Genomic DNA, 22,739 nt, shown 5'->3' on the forward strand with positions numbered 1-22,739 from the left:
AGAGATCATAACATGAAAATCGTTACCTTCAAAGTCTTGATGCTTGAAACGCAACTCGGTTCTCGAAAAGCAATTCCGCGGAAGAGATTTCTACATAGAAAATCCTCTCTTCCAATCCTACACACAAAAGAGGTGTGTTCTCGGGTTCCTTCTCTTAAACCAGCCCCGTCTACGACGTTTATGGGCTGAAAACAGAGAAAAAACTGCAACTTGTCGCAATGGAAACACGCTCCGTAGGCACTTCTTTGCGAGGGAACTCGCGCACTGGGTCTTGGCGACATCTGGTACACTTGGGGCAGCCATGGGCATCATTGGCAGCGTCTTCTTTGTGGATGAAATCTGCAGCAGCATCTTCTTGCAAAAACTGATCTCCTCCTCTGAGTGAGGGCATGTGATGCTTTTATAGCTCCTGGCCACGGCACGAATAGCTGAGCGCAAGCTGCTCGCGTAGAGATCGTGGCCGTTTTTTTTTGGTTTTTTTTTGCGCTATTTTGCTAGAAAAAGAGAGAAAAATTGTTGGCTGGTTTATACTGCTTTATTTAATCATAGGCTGCCCACTTATTAAGTGGGTGGCCGGTCACCTTTAAAAATGGTCCGAATAAAACCTTATAAGTTATAAACAATGCTTTCACAGCACTTCCTAGGCGTCCCTGGATGCAATCACATGCACAGTTGCAATGTAGACATAGACTTCCTCGCGGGAAAGCATTTGCTTTCCCGAAAAGCAACCCGCTTTCTCAGAAAGCATTTGTTTTTCATCAAAGTTTCCTTTGAACCCATCTTCATTCAAGTGCTTGCTTTTCCTTGTGCACAATTCTAACACACTTCAGAATTTCCTCATGACTATGGATATTCCCTTTCCGATGCACCCGTACCTACCTTGTGACGCATCAGGAATACCCATCACCTAGTCCTTTCCTACCGAACTTGCGGTACATCCTTCGCGATGCTCTATGTCACCCATCCTATGATGCATCAGAGATGTCCGTTCCCGGATGGTCGAATACTTCTTCCCGATGCTCCCTGTCACCCATCCGATGTGACGCATCAGAAGTACTCGTTTGTGGTGGCCTTACATATATTCCCTTTTACGGTGCTCCCGTCATTATTCTGAATGACGCACTAGGAATACTCTGTTCTCGGATGTCTTTAGTGAGAAGAACCCTCTCACTTCCTGACGAGGAGAGCACTGAGTCAGAGTGGCTGAGAAGACCTTACTCCTATGAATAGTCTCCAATCTCAGAGAATTCCCAGAAGGGAATTGACGACCATGGCATGATAAATGCACTGTAATAGGCCTCCAATCAACAATAAGGGAGGAAGCAAAGGGGCAACCTGGAATACTGCCTTCAAGCTTGCCAAATATGACCTCCCAATACGATGTATGCCAATGACCAAAAGCAGGTGTAACAATATTGGTGCATAGATAAGAAAGAATTTGAGTCCAATGTTGCTGCTGAGCCACCAGAACGGGTAATAGCATGGCTTTCTTGGCGTAGACATGTTTTCGCAAATCCAAAATGTTCAATCCTCCAAAGCGCCTAGGAGTCTTTGCAAGAGGAGTTAACCTCTTGACTATGTCGTCGATAAACTTTTCTTGATTGATAGGTGCTGTTGGTTTTACTATGGACTTGGTCATCTGTGAATCACTGTGCTGAGAGGATGTGTCATCCTCTTGACTCTTACAATCCTTTTCTTTATATACCTTACAGTTATCCACCAGATATATACCTCACAGTTATCCACCAGATAAAGAGCTTCTTTGATCAATTCGTTTAGCGTTAGGCTACTTATCATATGCAGATCCTTTTGAAGACCTGCATGTCTCATACTCTGGATAAAGATCAACATCAATTGTGCCTGTGTAGGTAGTTCCACTCTCGGACAGAACTTGACATATTTCTTGAGTCGTAATGCCGCTTTGCGTATTGATTCACCCTCTTTCTGCTTGAATTTGTGAATCTGTAAGACCGTATTGTGAGCTATTCCTTTTTGCAAGAATTCTTTAAAGAATTATTCAAACAGCTCGTCTAGAGTTTCCAAATCTCGTCTTGAGTCAAACCATGTAGCCATGTCATCTTCCGGAGTCAGTCCGAATCCCGCAAACTGTGTCACAAAATCCAAAACTTCCTCTGCTCTAATTACTCTTGTATTCATAGAAAGAAGCCTAATGCCTTTACGACAAGAGGAGGTGTGTCAAAAATGCTCCAAGATGCATGACATGAGGCTATTCAATCTTTGTTGTGGCCAGGATAAGAGAGGCAAATAAAACTGCACATATGCCACAAGAATACATTGAACAATTATGGGACGCACGTGTAGTCGCCAGGTAGATAATTTCCAGTAATGCAATTTAGATTCAAGCTGATGCCATACCCAATCAAGCTTATACTTAGCAAATACATTTCATCTAATTGGATATCCCAAATGACCCACCAGAGTGTGAGAGGAAACAATCTCACCCGGCCATAATACCGTGTGCCATTCATGAGCATTGAGAGGGATCAACCTAGATTTGTGAAAGTTAACTTTTCAGCCCAGCCGCCAATCCAAAGAGATGGAGAACATGTATAATTTGTTGAACATCTTTATAATGATTCCGAGGTGTGAACAGTGAATCATCGGCATAAGCTTGACCAATAAAATGCTTTCCAGATGGCAGTGTCAGGCCATGCAAGTCTCCAGCTGAGGTTAAGGACTCTAAATGCATAGACAAAGGATGAGAAGGAATAGCATAAAGCAAAGCACTGAGAGGACATCCTTGTCTGACAGAACGACCTAGAGACCAAGGATCAGTAATGTAACCATCAAGCAAACCAACGGATGTGCTCTGAGCATATAAGAAATACACCACCTGTGCAAGTTTAGGCCCAAATCCAAGCTTTTGCATTACCTCAGCGATGTAGTCCTATAGGACCGAGTCAAAAGCTTTTTCTATGTCAACCTGCATGACCAGCACATCCTATTGGCTGTACTTTGCATATTCCATACCAAGAATGACATTTGCCAGATTATCAAGATAATTGATAATCTGGCGTCGTGGAATAAAACCATATTGAGATTGATGTATGCTTGAGTGCAGGTAATCTTTGATACGGTTAACAAGCATCTTGGCCATTAACTTAGACAACAGGCATGAGAGTGATCAGTCGCCAATGGGAGAACTACTCACATAGGACTTGTTTCAGCAACAACTTAAGAAGGCCCTCTTTCCAAGGGGACGACATCTGCTGTTGTTCCCATGCCCTATTCACCATAAATAGCAACGGGTCCTTGAGATGATTCCAGAATGAAATGAAAAACTCAATAGTGAGTCCATCCCAACCCGAGGATTTCCCACGACCCAAATACCTTAAGCTGTCCTGCAATTCCTTCTCAGTGAAAGGAACCTCAAGCTCCTATGCTTGTTGCAGGGAAAGGATCAGATTTACATGCGATAGAGACAAAAAATGCGCATGCCGTGCTTCCTGTGAAAGATGAGTAGGAGCCGCAAAAACAGTCCCATAATGTGTCACCAAAGCTTCAACAAGCTCTTGCATGGAAGAAGTCCACTCCCCAGATGGAAGTTTAATTCTTTTGATAGCTTGATTTTGTCTAGTATGATGTAAATGCTTGAAAAACTGCTTGGAAGCACAACCTTTATTTTGAAATGCATGCTGCCTAGCTCGAGTTTGCCACTTGGTCAGTTTTCTTTGATCATCGAGACGACGCCATATAGTTTGAGCTGAAATTAATTCAGCTAGCAGAGAGCTGAGAATGATTGACCAATTGCATTAATGTCTAACATGTACTTTTAGCCTGCTGCACTTGCCTTCGCTGGCGTGACATAGACTTTTCCGTACTCTTGAATGACATGTTGAACTCGCATAACAAAACGGTACCAAGCTGTGTCAATATGACCATACATCTGGAACAAAAGAGGCAGAATGGTATCCACAATCATATTGCGAAATGTTTCATGTGACATATGCATTATTGATATGTAGCAAACGCTTCCTTGGTAATGTGGCAGCATCTTTCATGTAGCCAAAGTGTAATGATACACTTATGGGAGCATGATCCGATATGCCAAACGAATAATCAATACTCATTTCACATATATAGTCCTCATACTATTGCATACGCAGAATATACCATCGATCCAAGCGAGCACGATAAGAGGACAACGCATTGTGCTGGAAAGTGAATCGTGGATCATTCTTATGCAAAGAATACCACATACCCAATGCATTACATCTTGACATCAAGTGATCCCATGACTGCTTTTCCACGGCTAGCATATGAGAATGACTAGTCGTATTATCCCGAGGATTCGGCGCATTATTAAAATCACCACAAAGAAATGCATTTGAGCGCCAATTGTAATATGCCATATCATTCCATAGCCGCTCCCCATCAGCAGAAGCTGTATAGGCATATACACTTGCAAATTCAAAGACTTCCCCATTCACCATACGTCGGATTACCATCCACCTCCCAACAGGATCATTAAAAGCCAGAATTGGTTGCAGTTCATTGACGAATAAGCATAAGCACTCCTGAGTAATCACCAGATCCTGCATAGGCGATCCAATATCCCCCGTAGTAAGATATCTGGCCAGCATACTCATGCTGATTGTGCTCTTGTAAAACTACGATGTCTGCCTTACATGTATGTACATATTGCCAAGTAAGCCGCCACTTTGCGTGATTGCTTAACCCACGCACATTGTATGAAATGCACTTTAAAGAGCTTGGCATTATAACTGATATGTACAAAGGGCAAAGAAAGAGGTTAATCTAATTGCTGCTGTGCATAAGCACATCCTCTATCGGCCAACGGTGGATGAGGAGGTGCTGCCTGATAAGACTCCGACAATATCGAATGGGATGTATTGAGCGAGGAAGAAAGAGGTCTTGAAGTATCCCCTGTGACTACATCCTCATAGAAACGAACGACCTTGTCCCAAGCCTCCGCCAAAGACTTGTTATCGTTGCAGAGAAGCTTCTTCTGAGAGAGGTTGGGAGAAGAGGAAGAAGGTACATAATTGCGTAAAGAAACCTCATTACGTACTTTAATAACTTTTTTGGGGATTGTCCAAACCTCTGTGACTGAGACCGAGGCCTTGCCTTTATCTTTACTCTTGTCTTTCGCTTTATCCTTTGTCGCTGTGTGATCAACAGGCGTATTAGACAATGCTTGTTTCTCTTTACCTTTATTTCCACCAGTTGCCCTTGTAGGAGGAGAGATTCCAGTGATTGTGGCCTCACGTGCAGCTATCGCTAGGGAAGTGGATTGCGAAGGAGGCACAACTGAGGGGGGGGATTGAAGATTAGGTTCAGGACACTCCGATTGCATATGACCGAATTTACCACAGTGAAAACAGGAATTAGCAAATTTGCCCCATTTAAGCTTAAAAGGATGTTTGCCAACTGTCACAAAGTGATTACGTGGCGGACAAGAGAAACCCTAAAATTCCTGCAAACCCTAATTTTTGCCAAAAACCCTAATTTCCGGAAATCGCGGAGGCTGAAAAAAAAATTAAAAAAATGATGAGTGATGCAAATTTTGCTTTTTCTACGCAAATAGCAAGAGAGAGAGAGAGAAAAAGTCTTTTGCTTTCTTTTGGGACTCTTAGAGAGAGAGAGAGAGAGCATATGCTTTTGCTTTCAGGGCTTTTGATTTTGAAGCTTTTGGGGCTCTGCTTTTGGGCATCCCTTGTAACCTTTAAATTAGTGGTGAGGGTCTCACTTCTCAGAGCATCTGGACGCAGAGTCTGAGAGTGAAACCCGACCCACTCTCTTGTACTTTGAATTGATTAATACAAAAAGAAATACCGAAAGGGGCGCCAGTCTTTGGAGCCAATATCTCTAGGCACGGAACTCCGCCGGGCCCATGCAAATCTATTGTGATCTGTGAATTGTTTTGAAGTGGTTATTTGGTACTGTCGCGGTTGATTCTTGACTTGGAGTGTCCAAGTCTGTTACAGTGGTATCTGAGCACGGCCGATTTCTCTTCTACGAGAAATCCGATCCCCAATTTTTTTTTTTTCCGCGGCACCTATGGCTTCACTCAAGGATCAGTCGACTCCCTCTGCATCTGGAGATGCGGGTAGGGATTGTGACGATTCCGGCAGAGTATGGCCCGCCTCGGCCTACTCAAGTGGAGCGGCGAGAGATGGAGCGTCGCCAGTTGATCGGCGATGCAACGAAGATGATGCTCAATTTTGCGAAGGACCCAAAATTTGCAAAATATATGAGCGAGACTTCTTTTCAAGAAGTGCTTGAGCAGTGGCAGAAAACCACTACACCCACTCTCAAGAAACCTTCTGTTCACAGGAAATATGCAGAGAAGGAATTACAAGAGGTGGTTGATGCACGGATTGCTCAGCTTTTTGACGCACAAAAGAAAGCCAAAAAGCACGACAAAAAGCAGAAGAAAAGCACCGACTTCCCGGGATATTTGGGTTGTCAGTCGACTTTTGACAAGGCAAAGAAACAGAAGAAGCGTGTTCGATTTGAAGGACCTAGTTCTTCTTCTTCTTCTTCTTCTTCTGACAGTTCTTCTAGCTCCTCGGATTCGAGCAAAGAAGACAGAAAAGGTAAAAAGCAAAGCAAGAAGCAACGCTTCGGAAAGGGCAAGAGAAAGGCAAAGAAGCCTAATTCTCGCCCAGAGACTGACAGCTCTACTGAGGACTCGTCTACAGACAACTCAGATTCCGCTGACGGAAACTTTTATGCGAACAAGAAGAATTTTTACAAAGCCAACCTATATGACTTTCTCGAAGATAAAAGCAAGAAAGTCCGAGAGTTTAAGGAAGGTGGCCACTCGATCAAGTTTGATACTTTTTCAGGATACTCAGATGCTTCGAAGGCTTTGTCTTTTATACAGCAGTTTGACATCGCTTTCGCGGGAGGACGCTATTCAGAGCACTCCAAGATTCGGAGAGCTGCCTCTTACTTTAAGGGGAATGCTCGTACTTTGTGGTCCACGCTTCTTTTAAACAAGACTGCGCCAGTTAAATGGTTGAAATTTAAGAAGCTTTTTATTTCTTCTTAGTTGACGCAAGAATATGAACGAGATGTACGAGTTGCTTGGAACCATCTTCAGATGACCAAGAAAGATACAATCAATGTTTATTGTGAAAGATTCTGGAGCTCTTTTCTACCTGCCTCTTCATTCAAGAAGATCTCGTTCAGAGAACAGATTGAGCGGTTTACCTTGGGTCTACCTACAGAGATCCAAGATCACTGCTTGGAATAGAAGTCAGCTTCTATTGAGGAGTTGATGAGTCATGCGAAGCGGGGCTTTGCCATTCACTCTGGCAGTCTGACCTACCCCACAGATGAGGCCATGACACAACGAGCCGAACAGACTTCTGGGAATGAAAGTAGAAAGAAAAAGAGCAACCCAGAGAAAAAGGATGCACGACCCAAGCTTACTCCTGAGGAGAGAGCTCGCTTCATCAGAGAGGGGAAGTGCTTTGGATGGGGGAACATGGACATATCTCCGCGAAGTGCCCTAAAAAGGCACAGAAAGAACAGAATGATAAGAACGACGACAGGCCTGAGAGTTCGAGAGCAGCTGAGGAACGTGGCAGAAAAGGCAGATAGAAAAGCAGAACTGGTACCACATGGCGTGGGACTTGCACCGAATCAAATGAATGAAAGTACAAACTTTGCCGCTTTTTGGGGCAAAGTGAAGGGTCAGGAAGCTTTTTTGAAGAAGCCAAGGCCAACTTCTTTTCACTTGGAATTGGCGGCTCGATTTGGAATTACGCCCGACAGACTGACGCCACAGGCGGAGGTAGTTCGATTGGCACTCGGATGGGATGTTGCCATTACACCGAGCATTGGCAAACTTCGTTTGCAATGATAGGGGTGTTCAGGGTACGCGAGTGACGTTCTACTCAGGATCCCTTGGTATCACAAGAACTACGCTATGGTTGACTATCGGGCCGAGAAAGCGACTTTTACAAATAAGGGCTCAGAGATTGTACTTGATGAACTTCAGCTTCTTTACTCATTCTTTTGGGAGAGAATTGAACGATGGATAAAGGTTGAATATGTTTTGACCTTAACAAAAGAACGCCAAGATTTTTCTCCACACTCATGCCGATTGCTTTTTAGAGGGCCTGAAGATCAGACCATTGACCTGATACCTGGAAGCACGTCACCGAACTGGCCACCTTACCGTGTGAGCCGAGTACAGATTGAAAAGATTATGAACCAAGTGAAAGACCTCTTGGAAAAGGGTCTTCTCCAGCCTGGTACTTCACCGTACTGCTCTCCACTGTTGTTGGATTTGAAGAAAGACGAATCTTGGAGAATGTGCATTGATTATAGAGCTCTCAACAAAATCACCATCAAGAACAGATTTTCGATTCCTAGAATCGATGATATACTCGACAGGTTACAGGGATCCTCGTGCTTTAGCAGGATTGACTTGAAGAGTGGATATCATCAGATCCGAATCGTGCCGGAAGACGTCTACAAGACAGCTTTTCGGACGACTTTTGGGTTATTTGAGTTTTTTGGTGATGCCTTTTGGTTTAACCAATGCTCCTGCGACATTTAACCGGATGATGGACAGGATTTTTCGAGAGCACAGGCTATTTGTTGGAACTTTCTTTGATGATATCATTGTTTTCTCTAAGAATGAGGCAGAACACAGAGATCATCTGCTTCAGAGATACACTTTTTGGGACACTTTGTCTCAGCAGCAGGAGTGCAAGTGGATTCGGCCAAGATAGAGAGTATACGTGATTGGCCCGATTTGAAGAATGTCCATGAAGTTGAAAGCTTCTTGGGACTGTGTTCGTACTACGGACGGTTCATTCGAAAGTTTGCAGAGGTTGCTTCCCCTTTGCATATCTTGATACAGAAAGGAGTCCCTTTCTCGTGGGGATCCACAGAGGTGACTGCCTTTCAAACATTGAAAGAGAAATTGACTACAGGACCAGATTTGACTTTGCTGGACTTGCAGAAGTCATTTGAAGTATTTTGTGATGCTTATGGTCGTAGTATGGGTGCGGTCTTGATGCAAGAAGGCCATGTCATTGCTTACGAGAGCCAATTGTTCTCTAGGCTGGAGATGACAGCATAGATTTGTGAGAAAGAGTTATCCATGCTCTTACTCAGTGGCGGCATTACCTACTCGGAGCGGATTTTACTGTCTTTACAGACCATCAGAGTTTGCGCTACTTCTTGCCACAGAAGCAGTTTTTGGAAAAGCAGATGCGGTGGGCGAACATCTTGTCACAGTTTCACTTCCAGATTGTCCATGAGCAGGGACAAAAGAATGTGGTGGCAGATGCTTTGTCTCGGAAGCCGATGGATCTGGCTACTCCCGCGATACATCATAGGAGCTTTGAGAATATGGTAGATCAGTATGCCACAGATACAGATTTTGCAGATATTTTAACACGGATACGGGATGGGGAGACAATAGCTGGATACTCCCTCCGGGAAGGCTACTTGATGAGAAAGACTATGTTGTGCGTTACACAACCCTTGAGGGAAAAGGTTATGACTGAATGCCATTGTCCACCTTTTACGAGTCACCGCGGCATTGCTACCACCATGAAGGGGGAAGAGAGATACTTCTTTGGGCCGAGACTCAAAAAGGATGTGGAAGAGTTTGTGCGCAGTTGCTTAGTATGCCAGAAGGTCAATTTTGACAGGCATAAGGCATAGGGATTGTTAAAGCCTTTACCCATACCCACCTGCCCCTAGAAAAGTATTGAAATGGATTTCATTTTTGATCTCCCGAGAACACAGCATGATCACGATGATTTTTCGATTACATGGCACGTCTGAGACGATTGTCCCCAACAGAGACCCCAGATTTATGAGTTTGTTTTGGAAGGCAATTTGGGAGAACATTGGCACGCAGTTGCAGTTCTCGTCATCGTTCCACTTGCAGACTGACGGGCAATTTGAGATTGCCAATTCAGTGATTTTAGATTTATTGAAGTCTTGAATCTCGGACCAGAAGACTCAATGGGAAAAGAACTTACCTTTGGTGGAATTTGCCTACAATAACATGATACACTCTTCGACGGGGAAGACGCCATGTGAGATTGTTGAATGTGCTGCGAAGGTTCCATCCTTCCTGAGCACGAAAGATTAGATATTTGAAGCGGATGAATATTCGCGAGATTTGGATACGGCTTTTGCCAAGGTTCGCGAGACTTTGTAGGAGTCTCAAGAACGACAGAAAAAGGCAGCGGATCGCCATGGGCGCGACATGAAATTGAAGGAGGATGATTGGGTGCTCTTACGTTTTGAGAAGGTACACCTACGAAAGAAAAAGGGAAAGGAGAGGCTTTTTCTAAAGCTTAGTATGCGATACTACGTCTCCTTCCGATTGAAAGTGCCAGATACTTGGAGGATTCACAATCATTGCATGTGAGTCTCTTGAAACCTGTTAAGGGTGATGTGCCTAATGATGGGGAGCTTGATGAGCAACCCGAAGTGGAAGAAAACGAGGAGATCCTTGTTCCTAAACAGATTTTGGCACATAACGATACGAAGAAAGGTAAAGTCCGAAGGCGGTTCTTGGTTAAGTTCAAGAACTATCCTACATTTGATGCGAAGTGGATGGAGGAGGAGGACCTAGCAGATACTCCTCAAATTGTGAAACTTTACCTCGATTCTTTTGGTTTAGCATAGTCTACTCCAAATGGAACCCAGAATTCAGCTTGGCCGGAGATCTGGTGCAGTGGGATGCACAAGAGGGGAGTCACTCCACTCCTTTGTCAACAGATGTCTCGATTTTGATACTAAAGTCACTGATGTCTCTTTGAGCTTCAGGGATACTGATAGCTGACAGTATTCTACTGGATGACTTTATGAAATGGAATTCCTGATAATGATACTGATTTGTTTCTTCACTTCTTTTGAGTGCAGAACTGATAGACGAAATGACTGCAGCATTTTGGTCTACTTGATCTCGAATAGACATGGTTGCAATAGGGGTTAGTCAATCGGACATCGATGAGGTCTCGATTGGACCTAGATGTGATTGCTAGCTACATTGCTGATAAATCATGCTCTAAGATCCGAATGAATGTTGAATGTCATGTGATGTCCTGTGATGTCTCGTGATGTCCTGTGATGTGACTGTCGATTTTGTACATGTGCTAGATGTGTGTTCCTAGTACATAGGTACTAACAGTCAGTGTCTGCTAAGACGGTTTATGGCTTTTGTCGGTTTTGCAGGCCTAATCGCGGTTGATTACAATGCTTTCACGAGGGGGGTATGTCACAAAGTGATGATGTGGCGGACAGCAGAAACCCTAATTTTTACCAGAATCCCTAAAATTCTTGCAAACCCTAATTTTTGCCAAAAATCCTAATTTCCAGAAATCGTGGAGGTTGAAAAATAAAATAAAATAAAAATAAAAATAAAAATAAAAATGATGAGCGATGCAAATTTTACTTTTTCTACGCAAATAGCAAGACAAAGAGAGAAAAAGTCTTTTGCTTTCTTTTGGGACTCTCAGAGAGAGAGAAAGAGCATATGCTTTTGCTTTCAGGGCTTTTGATTTTGAAGCTTTTGGGACTCTGCTTTTGGGCATCCCTTGTAACCTTTAAATTAGTGGTGAGGGCCTCACTTCTCAAAGCATCTGGACGCAGAGTCTGAGAGTGAAACCCGACCCACTCTCTTGTACTTTGAATTGATTAATACAAAAAGAAATACCGAAAGGGGCGCCAGTCTTTGGGGCCAATATCTCTAGGCACGGAACTCCGTCGGGCCAGTGCAAATTTATTGTCACCTGACACATCCCAACCCTATGTGTCCGTGGACAAGCTACACCACAGCAGGGTTCAGTCAGTTCAATCAAGTCTAGATTAGCAGTGATCTGGCACTTTTGTGAGTCTATTCGTAGACCGTGCATGCCCAGTCACTTAGCATAGATGCATATCCTCCGGTTGCACACAGCATGATCATCGGAATTCCCATCAGTTAGGGGAATTTTCCAGTGCATTTAGCCTATTTTCCTATTTATTGGTATTTTCACTTATTATTTTTAAGTGACTTTCCAACAAAAGTAGGTAGGGCAATTTTGCTAAGTTAATATATAAGCAAACCAAAGTTCACACTTTCTGGCAGAAGAGGCAGCAGGAGCACCTTGCTCAACAGGCAACTTCTTAGCAAGACCAACCCCCGTGACTACTCTGGCGTTTTCTCCACAGAAGACCTAGCGTTTTTGCATCAGATCAGCCTTGGCGATTTGTGCACAGCAGATCAGCCCCGGCTTCATCATGACACAGCAGATCAGCCTAGCGTTTTTGCATTTGCAAAACCTCGGCGACAGAAGGACCAATTTCAGCCCCTTGCGTTTTTGGATTTCAGCAGCAAATTAAGACCGGCATCATTCACCTAAAGTGTAGCAGATTCAGCCCGTAAAGACCATCAGTTTTCAGCCCTAAGAAACCTCATTTGTCAGGCAAGAAAACGCAGCCAAAACAGTCATTTTCAGCCACCGAAACAGTCCCGAAATTCAGCGACTAGAAGATCGCAGATTTCAGCCATCGTCGTCGTCATTGTCATCGGCATAGACCAAGTTGCATAGTCCATTGCATACGCATTGTACACCTTTGTGCAATCAAAGTAGACCACTCTCGCCGACGAGAGTGAGGCCTTCAAAGGAGGGTTTTACAACCTCTCGGTGTCGTATCTCTTCTCTCTCCTTCTCTTAGTCTCATTCACTTGCACGCACAAGATCACTCACTTTGTTCGTGATCACAACACTCTCTATAAGACGGAAAGTTCTCTCTGTCCCTAAGAACTAAAAGGAACCTTGAGCAGTAAAGATCACTAATCTTGAGAAAATACAACATTCATTCCGCTGCACCTAACATTGGTATCAGAGCTTTGGAAGTGTTCTGGATTACTCAAGGGAAGAACCACAAGAATTTTTTGCTTGTTGTGATCGCACGAACCCAAGTTTACTTGGGCGTGGCGAGTCCTAATCGTGTTTTGTTGAAGAGTGACAGGAATCCCAAGAAAGAAGGGCTTGTCCAGCCTCCCCTTGTGTCTCTTTTCACTCATTGAGAGCGGACCGTGCACTTAGCGGCCGGCCAATCGAGGTGAGGTGGGAAAAAGCAACCTTGGTGTGAGCGCAAGGCCGCCAAGGGGTGCGCCCACAGAAAGGAGTAGAACTCGGGTGAAGAGAAGATCCTTCTCCAACGCGATTTGCAAGCGAAAGAAAACCTCAAGAACCCTAGATTCTCACGAATCAAGGACCTCAAGAACCTCAAGACCCCCAAGAACCCAAGTTCCTCGTGAACTTCAGAACCCAAGACCCTCAAGAACCCAAGTTCCTCGTGAACTTCAGAACCAAGAACCCACAAGAACCTAGGACTTTAGAATGATCATCACTCGAAGCGGAATGGATACTTCGCTTGGAAGTGATGAGCATGAGAGAGGCGAAGAAGAATTTTCCCCACCAGGAGGTTTTTCTGACCCTTCCCCATCTACGACACCGATTGCACCAACTCCTATGAAGGCTTTCGACAAGAGGATGATTGACAAGAAGTTAGCAGACAAAGCAAGAGATGCCAAACGAAAAGCAGAAATAGAGCGTGACTACAAAGAAAAGATGGCAGCCATAGAGCGTCAATCCCAAGAAAGAATGGCAGCTATAGCGCGTGCGAGCGAGCAAGCATGCTTGGAAGCCAAAGCAAGAGAAGCAGAAATGGATCGCAGACACGCAAAAGACAAAGCAGAAAGAAAAGCAATACAAGAACAAAGCGACCGACAAAACAAAGAATTTTGGCGACTATATTCTCAAGTTCAGGCACAGATGCAAGAGATTTGGGGAAAGGAGACTCTCTCAGTCTCTTCTTCTCCAAAGCATGACACATAGGATTTGCATGATTGTGTGAAGCATGATGATGATTTGATTGATAATGATTTGCATGATGATGAGAAGCATGATGAATTGAATGATAATGATTTGCATGATGATTTGAAGCACAATGAGAAGCATGATGAAGTGGATGCCAATGATAAGCATGATGATTTGGATGCCAATGATAAGCATGATGATTTGAATGATAAAGACAAGCATGATGATCAAGATGTGATTTCTCACAAGCATGATGAGTTGCATGAAGATGAGGTGATTGTTCACAAGGATGATGTGTTAGTTGATGCTTTTTCTAGCGAAGCTAACCTCGTTGTCGATTCGATCAATCACCAAGAATCGATCTTGGCTTTCGAGTCGAGGTCCACAGATCCCCCACAAGAAGATTCGATAGATCCCAAAGAAGCGATCTTGGCTCTCCAGCCTTGGTCCAAAGAACCATCACAGGAAGTATTATGTGTTCGCATGATTGATACGCACGCATTGTTCGAGTGTTTCATTCGTGAAGGTTTCCTGTATTTTAGTCAGCATCGTTATGTGATCCTTTTACCTAGGCATGACATATTGCATGTTGAACACGTTTCTCTCATGGATGAGCACGAATGTATGCGGATTGTTCATGAAAAATTGAAAAGTTTGTATGTAAGGAAGTCACATTCCATGTCTCTTCCTTGGCATGACACAGTTTCCGAAAGAGCACATGATTGTATGAGTATCAAGCATGGGTATTTCCATTGTGATTTGCCACAGTTGATTGATTTTGATCAAACAGAAAAGCTTCGAGCGCATTGTTTGCATGTGTTTGATGAACGGGTTGTCACTCCGTCTCTATGTTCATCTACATTGCATAGACAGTCTTTAGAGAAGACAATATCTTTTTCCTTCACTATACATGGAATGGGTATGTTCATGGTTTTGTGTTGGAGATTGTTTCAGGAATTTTCAGCCATGGAGATTCTTGAAGACGAAAGAAGCAGGACTCTAGACGAAGTTGAAGCAAGAAAGGAGATCAGAAGACTTTGTGTCGCTTTCGGCGCGGCCCAAAGAAGCAAGCGTTGCAGACCTTTATGAAGTTCAAGTACCGCTCGACCCACACAGCAGAGTGGGCCGGCGAAGAGTCCCTTTTAGGATTTCGGATGCTGTTGGCGATCTCCCTCGACGCCATACAGTTCGGTACCAGTACCTCACTTTGAAAAGGAGGGGATGTCACGTGACTCTATGTGTCCGTGGACAAGCTACACCACAGCAGGGTTCAGTCAGTTCAATCAAGTCTAGATTAGCAGTGATCTGGCACTTTTGTGAGTCTATTCGTAGACCGTGCATGCCCAGTCACTTAGCATAGATGCATATCCTCCAGTTGCACACAGCATGATCATCGGAATTCCCATCAGAATCCATTAGCATCAGTTAGGGGAATTTTCTAGTGCATTTAGCCTATTTTCCTATTTATTGGTATTTTCACTTATTATTTTTAAGTGACTTTCCAACAAAAGTAGGTAGGGCAATTTTGCTAAGTTAATATATAAGCAAACCAAAGTTCACACTTTCTGGCAGAAGAGGCAGCAGGAGCACCTTGCTCAACAGGCAACTTCTCAGCAAGACCAACCCCCGCGACTACTCTGGCGTTTTCTCCACAGAAGACCTAGCGTTTTTGCATCAGATCAGCCTTGGCGATTTGTGCACAGCAGATCAGCCCCGGCATCATCACGACACAGCAGATCAGCCTATGTTTTTTGCATTTGCAAAACCTCAGCGACAGAAGGACCAATTTCAGCCCCTGGCGTTTTTGGATTTCAGCAGCAAATTAAGACCGGCATCATTCACCTAAAGTGTAGCAGATTCAGCCCGTAAAGACCATTAGTTTTCAGCCGTAAGAAACCTCATTTTTCAGGCAAGAAAACGCAGCCAAAACAGTCATTTTCAGCCACCGAAACAGTCCCGAAATTCAGCGATTAGAAGATCTCAGATTTCAGCCATCGTCGTCGTCATTGTCATCGGCATAGACCAAGTTGCATAGTCCATTGCATACGCATTGTACACCTTTGTGCAATCAAAGTAGACCACTCTCACCGACGAGAGTGGGGCCTTCGGAGGAGGGTTTTACAACCTCTCGGTTTCGTATCTCTTCTCTCTCCTTCTCTCAGTCTCATTCACTTGCACGCACAAGATCCACTCACTTTGTTCGTGATCACAGTACTCTCTATAAGACGGAAAGCTCTCTCTTTCCCTAAGAACTTAAAGGAACCTTGAGCAGTAAAGATCACTAATCTTGAGAAAATACAACATTCATTCCGCTGCACCTAACATCTATTGTGATCTGTGAATTGTTTTGAAGTGGTTATTTAGTGCTGTCGCGATTGATTCTTGACTTGTAGTGTCCAAGTCTGTTACACCAACAACAAGATCACCCACACACACAAACAGCACAGAGGCGCAATATACACACACCCTTAGAGACACACTCGTGCGCAGACTGCAAAAAAAGGCTCACGCAGGCTGCAGAACAGGGTTCGCGCAGGCAACAAAGCAAGGGTCGTGCAGATTAGGGCTCGCACGCAGTGCAAAAATTAGGGTTTGTGCAGATTCGCACGCACGCTGCAGGTTTTACGGTTCGCGCCACCAAACACACACACACGTGTGACACACCCACGGGCGCACACGTGCACATGCGAGTGTGACATAGGTGGAGTTTGGAGATTGGAATCTACCCCAAGCTTGTGAGAGTGTGCTTGTGCGGAAGCGTTTGAGAGAGAGAGAGAGAGAGAGAGAGAGAGAGAGAGAGAGAGAGAGAGAGAACGCAAACTCTAGAGATGGTGAAGAAGGGGCGATCAGCCCCCCATGACTACCATGAGCAGAGGACCCTGTTGTATTGGGTCTTCTGCTCATGGTAGTCATGAGGGGCTGATTGCCCTCTCTTTACCATCTCTAGCGTTTGTGTTCTCTGTCTCTCTCACGCTTCCGCACACGCGCGCACTCACATGGTATCAGCAACTTTAGGCTCTCCATGGACTAGGCGCTTCTACAGAGGTTCTCCTCCCAAGAGATCACATCAGCCAGCGTTTTTTGCAAGATTTGCGTTTTCTGATGGGCTGCTTGTGTTTTTGCTTCTGGCTGCCAGCACTACCTCTATTGGGCACTTTCGTCGCCGGATCACCCCTCCCTCTACCTGCGTTTTTGGCCAGATCTGGCATTTTTGGCAATCAACAGCGTTTACAGCAGAGGGGGGCAGTGCTCAGCTTGCCCATGGGATCTTGCTATACCTACATGGCTCGGCATCCGATGCCTCATTGTCGAGATTCCTCTACATCTGCTACGGATTTCAGCCATACACGTGGCTTGGCTTGGATGGTAGTGCAGTGGCTCTTCTACACTCCTGATCATTTGGATTGCTACCTTCAGAGTTGCTTACACTCACCCTCAGTAAGCAGACTTATCCCCCGACCTGGGCAATAGGCCACTCCCAGCTCATTCACATTGAGAGTCACATCGAGATGCGGTTTGGTGGCATGGATTCTGTTTTGGTTGACATCGGAGGATTGGAGGCAGGAGATACAGGCAAGACGATGCAGACATATTAGTATGGCCTTTCCTCTTCTCAGAGGTTCTTCACATCGTAGACTTATTTGTCCGGCTTCCCTACTTCTACAGGATGATCACGGTGCAGACAACTTGGTTTGACCACCCCTCTCCTCAGAGGCCCTTCACAGCGCAGATTGTTGAGTCTGGCTTTCCCCTCATCTTGGATTACCCTACCTACTGACAGGACACCATCCGGTAATGGTCCGTGCGGTCTCCGTGTGACTGCTGCAGCTTATGGTAGCTTCTACAATGCATACCGTTTAGTTTGGCTTTCCTTGTTTCGGAGGACGTTTACGTCACAAATTGCTACATCTGGCCTTCCTGGAGTTTTACAGAGTCTAGCCACCTGGCCACACTAGGTTACAGGTTCATGCATTGACAGGCTTCCGGTCATTCTACTGATGGTTCCTGGGCTTCCCCATTTTCTCGAGACGGTTTGACTATAGACACCACAAATCCTATTGGGCAGGACACTCTCAGGTCTATTGACACTTCTTTTCGGACAAGGAGTTGTTTTCACACTCAGTTCGGGACCTCACGTAGTAACTTCACCCTGTATCGACGGAGTACAGTGGTTTGATACACTGCTCGTGACAGCACTTTACCATGGAGATCTCTTGCCGGTCGGGACACCCCAGACTGCTGCTACACTCATGGAGTAATGTCCTTCAGTGGACATCGCAACAGACATCTTCATCATTTGCCTTACATCTTCGTCTTCATGCGGTTTGTTCAGCATCAGGTGCTGAGAGGGGGTGTTAGACTTACACCACTTTGTTGCTTCACAAGTCTAGGGCATACATGTACGGCTAGTGTGCCTCCGGACTGGCCACCCTTTGCATATGCATTTAGGTTGCATCATTGTCCGGCTGCCCACTTCTGGGCAGCCCTCCCACTTTGTCCGAGTTTTCCCGCTCCCATATATTTCATTTTCTATTGGGTCGTCGGGATTTTTATTAGGCCTTGCCTTGGACACCTATATATGGGGCCAGGGGGTACCCACTTCCACATCTCATCACACAGAGATCTATCTGATCATTGTATGGGTCTTTTGCTCATGGTAGTCATTGGGGGGCTGATCGCCCCCTTTTCCGAGACACAACGTTTTTGTCTCTCTCTCTCTCTCTCTCTCTCTCTCTCTCTCTCTCTCTCTCTCTCTCTCTCTCTCTCTCTCTCTCTCTCTCTCTCTCTCTCTCTCTCTCTCTCAGGCTACAGGGGCGCGCGCTCCCACCACCGACAGATCGAGGAGATCCGAGCCCGGGAGCGCCGTGCCACTGAGGAGCGAGTGGCCCAGATGAGGGCCGACCCGACAGCTTTCATCCGGGCAGCCTTGGCACCAGACCCGCCCATGTACCACATCTTACATCCCCCCATTAGTACAGGATGGAGCTAGATAGCTTGATGCATTCTCATGATTGTACTACCTTGAGCATATAGACATGCATATACCCCTAGAGATAGAGCTCCATCCCTCCTCAGATACCCCACTACCTACATTCAGTTCAGTTTAGTATCAGTTTTGTTTCATTTGTCTTTCCGATAGACGGATGACATACACACCATGTACATTTGATTTGTCTCATAGGCCGATTTCGGCCTGACATAGACGTTAAAAATCTTTCTTTCTCTCTCTCTCTCTCTCTCTCTCTCTCCCCCATGGGTTTGGATTCTCTCTCACTGATTTTAGGGTTTTGTCACCTCTTTTTTGCTGTTTTTAGGGTTTCGTCATTGTTTTTTTTGCTGTTTTTAGGGTTTTGCACTTTTTTTTTGTTGTTTTTTAGGGTTTCAAAATGGTTTTTTGCTGTTTTTTAGGTTTTCAAATATGTATTTGCTGTTGTTTAACGTTTCGAAGCTGATTTTCTCTGTTTTTTAGGGTTTCACAAGCGTTTCTTGCTGTTTTTTAAAGTTTCTTCTCCTTTTTTTTGGTTGTTTTAGTCTCTCTCTCTCTCACTCCTGGTCTCCCTCCATTGGGCTACCCATTGATCCCCTTTTACATGGCCTCCCCAATGTCTATAGCCCACCGCCTCCTTCTCAGCATGAAGTTCTCGATCACCAACAAGCGGTTATCAACACTTGAAGTTGAAGTGAAAGAGTGGAAGAAAGAGATGGATGCAATCTTTCTTCAAAAGATGGAGGAATGGAAAGAGGAGAAGAAGAACCTATGCGAAAGGATTTCTCGTGTCGAAGAGCAAGCGGCTTCACAAGAAGCCACAATCCGAACTCTTCAAGGTAAACTTCTTGCATCAAAAATTGGGTGGCTCCAAGAAGGCGAAATTCAGCCATCCATGATGGAAGAATTGAATACCATGAGAGAAGAAATATGGGTTATCAAGGAAGATGAGGAGAAGAAGTCATGGGCGCCGTCATCTTCCCAACACAAAAGAAAGTAGAGGAGGCCGAAAAATGGATTGAGGTCTCCAAGAAAGGGAAAAGTAAGGAAGCTCCTTGTACACCCACTCTTATTAACATGACCCTCGAAGAGGAACAAAGGAGGAGGATGCGGGCTCTACATGTGAGGGTAACCGGCCTCAAGGACATAAACAATGTGGAAAAAGAGGTCACAATCCTCACATCCATGATGGGGGTGGACAAGCCTTCACACACAAAGGCATGGAGAGTGGGCAAGAAGAGTGATGGCCCGAAAGAATCTTCAAAAGAGAGAGCTCTCATACTACGCTTCCCCTCCTTAGAAGAGAAGAAGAAATTCCTGAAAAAGAGGCCTACTCTCAAGAAGACAAGTATTTTCCTTGGTGATGATCTCTCTCTCTCTGTCACAACCGGGAGCGCATAACAATATAAAATACATTTGGATAAATAGACTTTATCACTTAGTACTGAAGCCAAAGGATATAGAGAGAAATAGATAGAGAGAGAGATAGAGAGTGAGAAGATCGACACAGTACTGGGGACCAGAAGATGGGCTGGTCCCCCCCCGTAATAGTATCTTTATTATTGAGGAGAAGTCTATACAAGCACTTAAACCGAACGTATTACCACGTTCGTTCTAGAATAAGACTTAATGGTTCCCGGAAGCCTCGGCTTCCGATTCCTAGGGCAAAACCCTATTCCAAGGAACTTCCGTTCCTTATTCCAAATCCTTGAGAACCAAGGTTCTAACTCTGTTTTCAGAGTCCTCTTCCTGCAGATTAACTCCGCTTTCCTGGACATGAAGTCCTTCCCTTGGGAATTTCAACTTCCGGATCACATCTCGAGAGTCTACCTCTCTTCGATCTGTGGATCTGCTTCCCAAACTTGGGTACGAAACCCTTGGGCTGATCTTGCTCTAGTTCCTCAGAGCGCTTTTCTTCTCCACAGGCTCATGCCTTCCTCTGCTCCTACTCCCTCACGAAGAGGAAGTACACCTGCAATCAAATACTTAGAGATCATAACATGAAAATCGTACCTTCAAAGTCTCAATGCTCGTAACGCAACTCGTTTCTCAAAAAAAACAATTCCCCGGAAGAGATCTCTACATAGAAAATCCTCTCTTCCAATCCTACACACAAAAGAGGTGTGTTCTCGGGTTCCTTCTCATAAATCAGCCCCGTCTATGACGTTTATGGGCTGAAAACAGAGAAAAACAGCAACTTGTCGCGATGGAAATACGCTCCATAGGCACTTCTTCGCAAGGGAACTCGCGCACTGGGTCTTAGCGACATCTGGTACACTTGGGACAGTCATGGGCATCACCGGCAAATGTCTTCTCTGCGGGTGAACTCTGCAGCAGCTATAACCGGCCTATACACGTAGAGGGCGGTACTATTTCAATTACCTGTTAACTTTACACAGAGCACTGAGAAGGGAAGAGAACACAGTTGCGTCTAGCGACTAGAATGTCACTGCGCACACGAGACCGACACCCTGTAGGCCCCAAAGACTGGCGCCCCTTTCGGTATTTCTTTAATTTAGAGAGAGGGAATGACAAAAAAAAGTCCTTGGAAGATAACACCTGCATCCAGCTAGTACGCTCCAGATTCAGCAGAATTTCGGCAGCATAACGGTACCGAAATTAATCCGAATCAGTTTCCAAGCTCAGGAATCTATCCCAATGGCGTTATCCCTCAGTCGGGAGCACAAAACAGTAAATTTCAGGTCGCTGTAATTTCTGGTTCAGTCCTGTTTTTGACCTGATTTGGGCACACGACGGTCCCTACACTGTTCCTTGCTCCTTGGGCTTGGTGCCCCTTGATTCTGGAAACATTCCGGGCACAAAACAATCTCAAAAACAGAGTAAAAACAGCAAGCAGACAGTGCTGAATTTACTGCGCAATCGAGAGGTTATCACCCTCTCGTGGACCTGCTTTGGTGCAGCAGCTAGCTACACCGGTTCCTGTGCAAAGAGGCTCTTGCCTCGGCATGAAAGCATATTTCCCCACAGCTGTACATAGGTCAAATGAGAAGCCCACTAGTGGGGCATAACATACTGTACGTAGGGGAGAAAGAGAGCAGTATGTAGCGTGCGGGGCATCACTCTCGTCACCATACTGTGCATAGAGGGCAAGGTAAGCATTCCATAGCTTCTGTACATGCTACAATCCACCTGAGGCTGAAAATGGCGCCCCCTTTGTTGATATGCAGCTCGTTTTTGCCTCCCAGAGTGGCAGAATCGCTCACAGGCTAACACGTCGCCCAATTTCCGAGTTTGGGCTTTCCGTGCTAAAAATATCTCAACTGGTGCGTCAGTTGACTTGGCAGCAGAGCAATAAAATGTTCCCCTTGTCATTCCAGAGCTAATGACGCGAACACATTTTCCGGTCAAAAATAGCAGTTTCCTAAATTTTAGGAGATGCTTCCATGGCGTCCCTATCGGTCTCTTGACCATCATTGAAGACTACCATTTGACCAACATCTACAATGTGGGTTAATTTACTGGCCCCTTTCAACTTAAAAAGTTGCAGTGACTTGACGAGTGGCCCAAATTCCAGTTTCGCGCACACGAGCTTCCATACTCATCAGAATTCAGTGCTAACTAGCCCGGGCAGTCCCTGTCTGACCGACCTAGATCCCCGATGTGAGAAACCCATTTGGCTGCAGCCGTTTCACACTGGCCATGCAATGTCCACTTGCACCTTTTCAAGGGTTCCGGGACAAACAAGTAAAAATAAAATAAATATATCTAATACTTATTTACGAAAGGCAACAAGAAAAATACACCTCCTGGTGACAGCAGCATCTCCTTCTTGCAAAAACTGATTCTCCTTCTGAAAAAGGGCATGTGATGTTTTATAGCTCCTAGCCACGGGCACGAATAGCTGCTCGCGTAGAGATCGCGGCCGTTTTTTTTTTTCAAAAATTTTTTTTTTT

General features: G+C 45.0%; 1 protein-coding gene across 3 annotated transcripts in view; it reads left to right on the forward strand.

Moving 5' to 3' along the window:
• The window catches only part of LOC147440311 (alpha-mannosidase-like), a 65,869-nt gene that overhangs the window by 7,339 nt on the left and 35,791 nt on the right, over window positions 1–22,739 (forward strand). The window lies entirely within an intron of this gene.

The sequence above is a fragment of the Adiantum capillus-veneris genome, chromosome 15, assembly GCF_014529385.1.
Source record: "Adiantum capillus-veneris isolate H3 chromosome 15, ASM1452938v2, whole genome shotgun sequence".
In the NCBI taxonomy this organism is placed as follows: Eukaryota; Viridiplantae; Streptophyta; class Polypodiopsida; order Polypodiales; family Pteridaceae; genus Adiantum; species Adiantum capillus-veneris.